Source organism: Danio rerio, chromosome 7 (genome assembly GCF_052040795.2).
Source record: "Danio rerio strain M-AB ecotype USA chromosome 7, GRCz13ab, whole genome shotgun sequence".
NCBI lineage: Eukaryota > Metazoa > Chordata > Actinopteri > Cypriniformes > Danionidae > Danio > Danio rerio.
Window position 1 is genome coordinate 69,365,001 of NC_141027.1, and position 12,443 is coordinate 69,377,443.

Genomic DNA, 12,443 nt, shown 5'->3' on the forward strand with positions numbered 1-12,443 from the left:
TGTCTGAAGTGATTTTGCTAATTTTCGGTTAATTCTTTTAAAATTTTACTTTAAAGATTTAACTTTTTATTCAAAATAGACTGGTTAACATTAGCTTGATACCTAGCTAACATTCCCTATAGTGTACCCTCATTCTCCTCATTGTGAATCTGTTTGAAGAAGGTGTGTATGAAACATGCCTCAATAAATATGCCTCCTGCTACCTTTCTCTCGCGTTTGCTAAATCCACTTGATCACTCATTTTGATCTACGACCATTACTACAGTACAATATGCCCAATTCAGCGCGGGTTATTTCAAACCTGGCGTTTCTGCTCTTGACCAGTTACAGCATTCTGTTAATTAAAACAAACTAATGAAAGACAATCTGTGTGCTTTTATTTTAATTATACGTGACGTCATTTCCACACGATTTTAATATAAAGATAATAATAATTATATGGTGGCGACTATTTGCTAAGTAGAAAATATGGAGTTTGTAACGGCTCCTGAATGTTTTCTTTTGATTAAAAGAATCAGGCTTCAACTGATGTCTCAAAGTTTAATGTCTTCATGGTTATCGTCGTCATCATCATGACATCTTTATGTTATTTTGACAACCTTGGAACAGCTAGACACCCATTGGACAAAACATCTTGACATTTTACATGATGACACCATGAAAAAAACAAAACAAATAAAAACAATCACATACAAAATGTCTTTTGTTTTGCTTTTCTTTACAGCAGTTAAACTGATTTTGTTTCTTATCGAACCAGCATTAATACACAGTTTTTAACTTCACAAATCAGCTGAAAGAACACAAACAACACAAACAAAAAACAACATACCTTGTGCATCTCTTAATCAAAGTCCAGGAGTCATAAGAATATTCTAAGTTTGTTCATCTTTCATATGAAATGTTTTAAAGTTCTTTTTCTTTTTTATAAAGGCATTTTACTGCTCGTGTTAACTGCTCGTGTTAAAGGTTCACAAAAACCTCTAGTACTTTTTTAGAGATTTCAAAAGATTTATGTGTGTTGGGTTTCAGTTAAGACAATAGCCCCTTTCACATAGTGATACTGGTAAATATATGGAACATTTCCTGAATGATTTTACCGGTATATTCAAAAAAGCGCTGTTCACACAGGTGAGGACGTTATGGAAATTTTCCGGAAAAGAGCGTTCACACATCCATTCCAAAATACCGGTAATTCCTACATCATTAACCAGAAATGAGCTCTAAACGGCTGCGCTTGTATTTGTAAACATTTGACTACATCTCAAACTGTGGATGGATCAGTATTGTGAACAACTTCGATGAAAACATATAGAGAAACAATTTCGCATGTTGAGATGTACATGATATGGGTGTGTGCTGGCGCTCATATGCCCCTTTCACACAGTGATACCGGTAAATATCTGAAAAATTTCCGGAACGACTTTACCGGTATATTCAAAAAAAGAGCTGTTCACACAGGCGAGGACGTTACGGAAATTTTCCGGAAAAGAGCATTCACACATCCATTCCAAAATACCAATAAATTCTGACATCATTCGCCACAAATGAGCTTTAAACGGCTGCGCTTGTATTTGTAAACATTTGACTAAATTACAAACTCTGTGGATGATCAATATTGTGAACAACTTTCGCAGGATCACTTTCGCATGTCAAGATGTTCATAATATGTGCGTGTGCAGGCGCTCACAGTCTGTTTCACTGGCACACGCAAAGTTTGAAGGTAAACAAACAACGGCTTATCATAAGCATCTCATCGATGATTATTTACACAGTTGGCATTAAGAAAAACATATAAACGTGATCTGACTAACTTCTAGCAGCTAAATGTGTCTGGAAAAATATTTAAAGGCTTTTATTCTCCTAAACCGCGCAAACCTAAATGCGTCTGACTGTTGTGATTGGCTAAAGCAGACATCTCACGTCAACACGTTCTAGACGTGCACGCGCTTATTCCGGCAATCTTCCTTTTGCATTCACACAGCGCAGCATTCCGGCAAATTGCCGGTAATGTTACAACTTTTCTTTCTGGAAAATAGCCAAAACGAATTTACCGGTATTTTCAAAAAGGACCTGTTCACACATACAACCTTTCCGGAAAATTGCCGGTAATTTTCCGGAAAGGTCTGTATGCGTGAAAGGGGCTATAGACTGTTTATGGGCACACGCAAAGCTTAAAGGTAAACAAACAACAGCTTATCATAAGCATCTTATCAATAATTAATTACACAGCTGGCATTAACATGAACATATAAACGTGATCTGACTAATTTCTAGCAGCTAAATGTGTCTGGAAAAATATTCAAAGGCTTTTATTCTCATAAACCGCGTAGACGTGAATGCGTCTGACTGTTTTAATTGGCTAAAGCAGACGTCTCACGTCAGCACATTCTAGACGTGCATGCGCTTATTCCGGCAATCTTCCTTTTGCGTTTCACACAGTGCAGCATTCCGGCAAATTACCGCTAATGTTAAAACTTCTCTTTCCGGAAAATAGCCAAAACGAATTTACCGGTATTTTCAAAAAGAGCCTGTTCACACATACAACCTTTCCGGAAAATTGCCGGTAATTTTCCGGAAAGGTGTGTATGTGTGAAAGGGGCTAATGTTAGCACCTGTAAGATTTAATTGTGGATAAAACAATAATTTTGAACTTTTGTCAGCTAATTTCACCTTTTGGGTTTAAAAGGGTTTTTGGGGCGGAATCAAAGACAAGGCAAAGCTTTCCGAAGACAAAGCAGACCTGGCTGCCAGTGCCAAGCTCAGATGTGAAATCCTATGATGATGACTGGGTAAGACGCGTCCACGGAGCCACGGCATGCAGCATTTAGCCTTTCAGAAAGGGTCGTATGTGTTTGTTTCCATGATCCACGGGGTTTGTTGCATGTTTTTCCCCATGATCCTGTCAGGGCCGATACAGCAAAGTAGTGTGTGTGTGCTGCAAGAATTTTTGTCGGGAGAGCAGTACGAGAATTGGAGAAAGGTGGACTTTGTCTTTTATCTGTGGAGTTCGTTCACATTTAGACACATCGCCGTGCTGCTGTGTTTGCCTAAATCCTCCAGATTACCAAAAGGGCTAATAGTTAAAAAAGACAGGACAAGAGACCTGCTGCACTGAGTCTGCATTTAGACCAGGGGATTGAGGGAAAAGTTCTCTTTTAATGTTTATATGAACACGATTATCTTTATATTGATATAAATTGTGGTTATTTGTATATGAAATCACTAATGTAGCAGGGCACTGAATTACTGTTTATTTCTTTGCATTTTAACTTTGAAAACTATAAAATCATGCCTCTCATGGTTTGTGTCTCATTTTGTGAACCAGCTGACAACAGTTGTACACTGCCCTCCTTCTCCCCTGCTCTGCTGGCCACGCCCACTCCTGCCCTTTGCTCGCTGAGCTCCACGCCCACTATGATGCATCTTTTGAAAAAATTCTGGAGTGCACCTGAACCGAAAGTGGGGGGTGTCATGGCCCTTTAACTTCCCGTTTTTACTGATAATCACAAGGCTAACAAGATCACGTGACAGTAAACTAAAACTACCTCTGTATCACCTGTAGGTGTCACTTTTATCCAATTTCAAATACAATAATTTCCCAAATAACATTAATATATGAAATTATTCATTCCTTTATGTTCTTTTCGGCTTAATCCCTTTATTAATCTGGGGTCACCACAGCGGAATGAACCGCCAACTTATCCAGGATATGTTTTTATGCAGCGGATGCCTTTCCAACTGCAACCCATCTCTGGGAAACATCCATACACACCCATACACTACGGACAATTTAGCCTACCCAATTCACCTGTACCTCATGTCTTTGGACAATGGGGGAAACCAGAGCATCCAGAGGAAACCGATGCGAATGCAGGGAGAACATGCAAACTCCACACAGAAACACCAACTGACCCAGGCTTGAACCAGCGACTTTCTTGCTGTGAGGCGACAGTACTACCAACTGCACCACTGTATTACCTAATATATATTAAATTATTTATAGTCAAAATATATTTCCATGAAAACAACAAAACATCTAAAGGGAAATGAAACCCTTTACGTTGACAGCTACAGAGTTGTCTAAGCAATATGTGCTTTTTTTATTACAGAGAAGGAGGCACTTTTATTAGGGCATGTGCCATTTATTAAATGTTCATTAGGAAGAGTCATGAGGTCAGAGAATATGGGTGAAGCAGGGCAACTAACATTGTAAATACAGATTAATTATATTATGTCGCTAACATTTAACACCAGGTGGAAAATAACTGTTTATAGAATATTCATTATTTTTATTATCTTTATTTATTACCCATGAGTTACTTGGTACTTTATATCTCATTTTATATATTGTATATACTTTATTTACATTTTTAAACAATATTTATTTTCTATTAAAAATAAACGTATTTCCAATCTGATATGTTGTGAAGAACATGTTTATCAGACGCTGGATTCAAACCGAATTCAGCTCAAAACATGTTGTCATGCACTTTACAAGCTACGCCACTCACTCTGTTGGTTGTGCTCTTTGGTTGTGTTGCCTCTGTCGATCAAACGGTGATGGCAAGAAGCACTCGACTAGCTTATTCCAACGAGGTGCTCTATTTACACTTAACCTAAATAAATACTCCAAAACCTGCACTTTTCCCCCCTGAGGCACACGAGCCCCTGAGCCTGTGCCCAAATGCCCTTTGGTTAATTCGGCCCTGCCTGATGACATGCAATGTACTTCAAATTATGTTAAGAGCTTCTAGTTTAAAATAACAGTCAGTTAAACTATATAGTATAAGATAACACACACAGCTCCCTAAAGAATGCTGCTTTTCACACCACTTACAGGTAATCACATGCTCTGGCTGCTACATTATATCAGTTCAGTATGCTCACTATGTTACATAACTGCCCCCTGCTGGCCATGTATTTCTTGTGTAAAGCATGTTCTCCTTTACCACGATCAAAAGCAGAGATGTGCGATTTTTATTTAAATCACTCGCGCATTCTCAGTAGCCATATCTGTACACTCAATACATTTGCACACATGATACATTCCATACATATACACATATGATACTCTCTATACATACACACACATGATACATTCCATACATACTGTATACACGCATGAAACATTCTATTAATATACACACAATTCACTCATGTCACATTCTGGGACAGAACCCTGGTCTCTGGCGTGAGAGGTGAGTCAAAAATTGGCAAGGCACCAAAAAGTGTCTATACACTGTGTCTATACACACGATACAAACTATGTTCTATACCAGTGGTTCCCAACCTTTCTCTTTGGGGCCCCCCCCCATGAACATATACAAACATTGGAGCCCCCCCACCATATAAATACACACGCACGCACATACATATGTACTGTGTGTGTGTGTGTATGTATATATATATATATATATATATATATATATATATATATATATATATATATATATATATGTGTGTGTGTGTGTTTGTGTAATATTAATATATAGTAATATGTATAGAAAATATTAATTAATCAGTTTTAACTTGTCTTGGCCTTCAACAAAACCAAAATTTAGGTAGGCTTTGTCATACTGTCTAATCTTTTTCTTCGTCTTTGAAGAATCACTGCATTTACGTTTGTCTGCCATTTTTGTTTTGATTTTGCCTTTACGACACGTTGACAAACAGATTGCGCGAGTGAGCAAAATTTAAATAATTATTTAAAGTTATTTATTTTAATTATTTTCACTATTATGTTGGAATTTTAAGCATGCGTTTAGATTTTTATTTATTTTTTTGGTACTTAAAAATACATATATAATAGTAGGGCTACTCGATTTTGGGAAAAATCATAATCACGATTATTTTGGTCATAATTGTAATCACGATTATTCAAAACCATTGCCAGTTAAAGTCAAAATTATTAGCGCTCCTGAGATTTTTTTTTTTTTAATAAATATTTCCCAAATTATGTTTAACAGAGCAAGGAATTTTAACAGTATTTCCTATAATATTTTTTCTTCTATTTGTTTTATTTTAGCAAGAATAAAGAAAGGTTTAAATATTTTGAAACCAATTTAAGGTCAATATTATTAGCCCCCTTAAGCAATATATATTTTTGATTGTCTGCAGAATAAACTAGCGTTATAATGACTTGCCTTATTACTCTAATTAAGCCTTTGAACTGCACTTTAATCTGAATGCTTGTATTTTGAAAAATATCTAGTAAAATATTATGTGTGCTGTCATTGTAGCAAAGACAAAAAGAAATCAGTAATTAGAAATGAGATATCAAAACTATTATGTTCAGAAATAAGTTAATAAAATATTCTTTCCATGAAACAGAAATTGGGCAGGAAAAGGTTTGCTAATATTCAAGAGGGCTAATAACTCTGACTTCAACTGTATACATACAGTTATTTTCCACCCTGCAAAGGAAAGAGAAATAAATACAATAGAATAAAAATATAAAACAAACTGTGCTTTAAGCATCTTCACTGTAAGAAAAACACTTTAGCTGCAGCAGTCCTTCAGTCAAGAGCAGCGAGGGTTTTCTCGTTGTGTTTGTTTAATAATGATAAAAACAGGCGGCAGAAGGATTATAGCGCGCTGTATCTTTAATGGTTTCTCTTTCACGTCTTTTGATCCTCAACTCGTTTGTTTATTACACAAATGGGGGTTAATGTACATAATCACTAAACACCGCGTTTTGACACCTATTTGACCATTAAAGCGCTCACGTTAAGATGACTTTAGATGTCTGCGCTCCTCTGCTCGTCTCAGTGTGTGAATGAGAGTGAATGCTGACCGGCCGTATGCTTCTGACTGCGTGATCGTGCTGCACACACACATAAGCTTTTTCGCGCTTTTAAGAGCCATTTAAGAGCGTGTACAACTGGAACGTGGCAAAATATGATGCAATAATCATTTATCTCGATTAATGCTTTTTTATAATCGTTTGAAACCGAAATCTAAATCGGATATTCGATTAATTGCAAAGCCCTTTATAATAGTGGAGCATTTTTATGCCTTTTTCTACCTCAATACTTATCCTCTCCCGCGCCCCCCCTGTGAACTCTGGCGCCCCCCTTAGGGGGGCGCGGACCCCAGGTTGGGAACCACTGTTCTATACATATACACACGATACATTCTATGTTCTATACACACACACATATGATACATTCTATACAAATACACACTTGATACAGTCTATACATATACACACATGATGCACCTTTTACATACACACTCATGATACACACTATACATGTACACACATGATGCACCCTATACATGTACACATATGTATCGAATCCAATTAACGCAACGAAGGGCAACTTGCTTTACACTCTATACACATATGACACAATCTGTTCTACACATATACTCATGATACATTCCATACATATACACACTTGATACAGTCTATACACATGATACAATCCATGTTCTATACATACACACACATGATACATTCTATATACTCTATACATATACACACAAATACATCCTATACATATACACACAATACAATCTATACATATAAACACTAGGTTCATTCTATACACTCATGATACACACTTTACATATACAATCATGATACACCCTGTGATGTATGTGCTTGGTTAACTCCGACCACAACGTGGAGTATGGTGCCACTGTTATGTGTTCTCCTAGTGTAGAACAAGTGTGTTTGCTAGAGAATAAACAGCTAAATAGTTACAGCAGTCTGTGTTCGAGTTAATTCTAGTGATGGGAAGTTCGGATCATTTTACTGACTCGGATCTTTGAGTCTCGTTCATCAAGATGATGAATCTTTTTTCGAGTCATTGCGTTCATTTGGTTCAATTTGCCAAAATATAATTAAAATGTTACGAATTGCTTCCAAACACATCCACAACTAGCTCAAACGGTTGATTGCACGACAAAAAAGTCATAAATAGAATACTATAAGAAGAAAAAAATAATAATTCAATGTTTACCTGCTCTTTTGTCTATGATGGCATTTTTGTCTCTTTGCTCAGTTCACCTCTTCATGTCTTCAAATGCCAGGGGTTCATTCACGTTACACTGACAGTCACATATAATCTTAACCAATGTACACAGTCTAAGCCGAAAGGAGCCATGATCATTTGTTCATCACGTGACAGAATGACTCAAACCCAAGGACTCGAGAGATGAACGGTTCGATTCTTTTTCCGGCTCTAAACGCGTATGATTGGCCCGTGAGGAACTAGTGACTCAGACCCGATAGAGGACTCGAGAGATGAATGGATCAATTCTTTTTCCGGCTAAACGCATAAGATTGGCCTGTGATGAACGAGTGACTCAGACCCGATAAAGGACTCGAGAGGTGAGAGGATCAACTCTTTTTCCAGCTCTAAACGCGTATGATTGGCTTCTGCCAATGAGATGAAGACTTGAAATTAATGATACTACCTGCACAAATGTGCGCACGCGCGGATGAACAAATCACTCCCTGAGAGGACTCGTAGTTCCCGAGTCATATTGAAGATTCATTCAAAATGAACGAATCGTTCATGAACGACCCATCACTAGTTCATTCAAAGATTACACAACATTACATGGTGTCAGAAGTCAAAAGTGGAGCAGTTAAAACCTTTAAATAATCTGAGCTTCGATGGAAATCTGGCAGAAAATTGGCGAACGTGGATTCAAAAGTTTGAACTCTATCTGATCGTGACGGGCATCGCTGTGAAGAGTGAGAAGGTGAAATGTGCGACGTTCCTTCATGTTGCTGGAGATGAAGCGATAAAGGTGTTTTATACGATGGTTGCCCCGGAACAACATTATGTATCTGAGACACGTATTCTTTACCCGCGTTCAAGGACCAAGTGAAACAATTGATGCTTATGTGACGGACCTGAAGAACAAACCAAAAGCCTGTGAGTTTGCTCAACTAACCGATGAGCTGATAAAAGACCACATAGTCTGTGGCATAATAAATGATGCTGTCAGAGCTAGGCTGCTCAGGGAGACAGATTTAGATCTGACAAAGGCTGTGGACATCTGTAGAGCAAGTGAAGTAATGCAAAATCACATGAAAGCCCTGCATGAGGAAGCAGATGTGGCTGTGCACAAGATAAAAGTTTCCAAAGTAAAGAAAGCAGCTTATACACAGAAAGAGAGTGACAGAGAGAAAGGTGAATGTAAAAGGTGTGGCTACATTCATGAACCAAAGAAGTGTCCAGCATATGGAAAAATATGCAATCAATGCAAATGAAAGAATCACTTCAGTCGCATGTGCAGATCACCGAAACAACAGTTCAAGCACAGAAAAAACAGAGAGAAAAGTGCACTGGATTGATCAAGCAGAAGATGATGTCATGTTAACGGGAAGCATAGAAATCAGTCAGCAGGAGCAAAAATTCAGCTGAATACAGTCTCAACAATGAATGACAATGGTGAGAAATGGACTGCGGGGCTTAAAGTTAACAGCAGTGTGCTAACTTTAAAACTTGAGCAGAATGCAATGCTTTTTCAGTAAGAGATTTTGAAAAAATTCCAAACAAAAATGCTGAATTAATTAAGTCAGGATGTAAGCTAGTTACCTTCTCTGGTCTCATTCTGAAGACAAAAGGCAAAGCAAAGCTTAAATGCCCTGAAAAAAATTATTCAAAGATGATTTCTTGGACTTACTCAATTTTTTATGTCAAAGAACCCATATTATGGGTTTTTGAAAATTCCCCTCCATGTAGTGTGTAACACAGCTCTAAGTGAAGTGAAGTATCCAGCTAAGGCTTAAATCTGCTAGTGTACAGTGTTTAAAACGGTTGATTCATCTATAAAAGAGTCGACTCATAGTGCTTCAAACGAGTTGCCTTGATACGGAGTCATTGGGAGTTTCACCATGACGTACGAACTAAACCAAGTTATTCACGTGCACGCGCAAACCCGGGAGATTTCAAACCTGAGGCCCCGCCCTGTGACGCAGAAACCCAGACACACACACACACACCCACAAACACACGCACACAAACATGCCGGTCGATTGAAGTCACACTGCAGATGGATATTATATCGAGTCTCTACCCAAAGATGAAACATCAGCATTATAACCAAGCAGTTGGAAACTACTGGAAACTTCTGGAAGCTACATGCTACAAAGAATACTTCATCTGCGTTTGTTAAAGGAAGGATCAGTAAAGAGTAACTTACTGATGGACGTCAGGATGGGTTTCTTCCATTTCTCAAGTGTAAGTACGTGCGATTAAAGTTGTTGCCTCGTTGACTCTAGCTTGCAAATGTATTTAGTTGTGATTTGTTACTTGTAACCACATGTACTATATCAGGTTAACTTGCTATATTCTCTTATCGCGTGCAAAGTCACGTTAAAAACGCGACGCGTGCTGCTTTGTTTACTGAGCTCCGTGGTAGAGGTCTGCATTTCCGAATAAATCGTGGGAGCGGTCGGTAACGGTTTTAATTTGGGACGGGAGCGGGCTGTCTAGCAATATCACGGATATTGCTATGCAAATGAGAAAGAGAGAGAGAGCTTTGCTTGTGTGTCTGCTTGGTGCTTGTGTGTGTTTTTATACAGACAGCTTGGCTGTCTGGACTGTATAGCTGGGTGATTTTTGGTTTTGTTCTCCCCCGCTCTTTAGCGGGATCGGACGCGGCGGGCAGAAAACGGGGCGGGTCGGGCACCGGGACAACCAATTCTTCATATAAGCGGGAGCGGTCGGGTTCGGGCTAAACCTGGCGGGTGCGGGCGGAAGCAGGAGCGTTGATGTCCGGGGGTGTGTGTGTGTTTTTGTGTGTGTGTGGCAGCTAAAGTCCACGCCTACACTATCGAGCGTGTATGAACTGTGATTACTTTCTATCTTGCTGATTAGCTATTGGGCATTTCACTCTCTGACTAAAGGCAGTCGACCAATCGCGACAGACTGTCATTGGTCCAATCAGCGCAGATTAGCTTCGCGCTAAGGAGGGGTTTGGGAACAAATGAATCACTGGACGATTCATACGGGAGTCGCTGGGATAATTAGGTAAAAATAAATGCAGATTATAAGACCATGAAAGGGTTTTTTGACCTTGCATATGCATATGCATGCATATTTAACTGTTGTTGGAGACCCTTACAACCAAGATATGACCCTATTTCATGTATAATATGGGCTCTTTAAGTGGTTGAAAACAATTTAATGTGTGTTAAATTTAAACAAACAAATTAAGTTGAACATTATTAAATATAATTTGTTTGTTTAAATTCAACTCAAAGAAATTGTTTGCAACAGTTCTGCATGCAACATTTTTTTCAGTGCAAAGACAAGGAATTCATTCCTTCATTCATTCATTCACTCATTTTCTTGTCAGCTTAGTCCCTTTATTAATCCGGGGTCAGATAATTTATTCCACAGTGGAATGAACCTCCAACTTATACAACACGTTTTTACGCAGCAGATGAACTACAGGTCCATCTGCTTGCAGCTCGACTACCAATGACAGAAGAAAAATTGAACAAATTCAGAAAACAAACAGCAGCAGATGGGGAACTGTGGTTGGTCATAGAAAGAATACAAGAAGGATGGCAAGCAGAAATAAGATGCTGCTTCACATTCTATACACATACATATACACACATGATACATTCTATACATATACACACTTCATACTGTCTATACACTCATGATACAATGTTCTTTACATACACACACATGATACACTCTATAGTCTATACATACACACACATGATACATCCTATACACTCTATACATATACACACATTTTACATTCTATACATACATGATACACTGTTGTTACATTCTATACCAGGCGTGGCCAATCCTGTTCCTGTAGAGCCACCTTACTGCAGATTTCAGTTGCTACCCATATCAAACACACCTGAACCAATTAATTAGGACCTGAACACCACGTGATGATTACAGGCAGGTGTGTTTGATATGGGTTGCAACTGAAATCTGCAGGAAGGTGGATTTCCAGAAACAGGGTTGGCCACCTCTGTTCTATACATATACATACTTGATACAGTTTATACACTCTATTCAACCTATTTGAGCACAATACACTCCTGTCTGGGTCTGGGATAGAACCCAGGTCTCTGGTATGAGAGGTGAATGACGTAACCCCTAAGCTACTGGAACTGATGAATCCAACAAACGAAACGAAGGGGAACTTTCTTTACACTCTATACACATAGATATACACACTTGTTACATTATATACACACTTGATACAAGCTATACACTGATGTTACAATCTATGTTCTATACATACATACACATGATATAGTCGATACATACACACACACACACACACGATATAATCTATGTTCGATACATAGACACTTTTGATACATTATATACATATACACACACATGATACATTCTATTCATGTTTACATTCTATACACTCCATATATTTGCACATATGATACACGGCATACATTTGCACACAACAAATGCGGGGCGGGAGTT

The 12,443-nt window shown here is 38.3% G+C and overlaps 1 long non-coding RNA gene across 1 annotated transcript in view; it reads right to left on the reverse strand.

Moving 5' to 3' along the window:
* The window catches only part of LOC147843260 (uncharacterized), a 9,144-nt gene extending 319 nt beyond the window's left edge, over positions 1–8,825 (reverse strand). The window contains exons 1-6 of the long non-coding RNA XR_015496435.1: positions 8,542–8,825; positions 7,272–7,731; positions 7,118–7,219; positions 5,029–5,245; positions 2,613–3,412; positions 1–1,044 (exon numbers count right to left, since the gene is read on the reverse strand). The exon at positions 1–1,044 is cut by the window's left edge and continues 319 nt beyond it. This is a non-coding gene — a long non-coding RNA (uncharacterized LOC147843260). The remainder of the gene's footprint in view (positions 1,045–2,612; positions 3,413–5,028; positions 5,246–7,117; positions 7,220–7,271; positions 7,732–8,541) is intronic.
* Between the last annotated feature and the right edge of the window lie 3,618 nt (positions 8,826–12,443).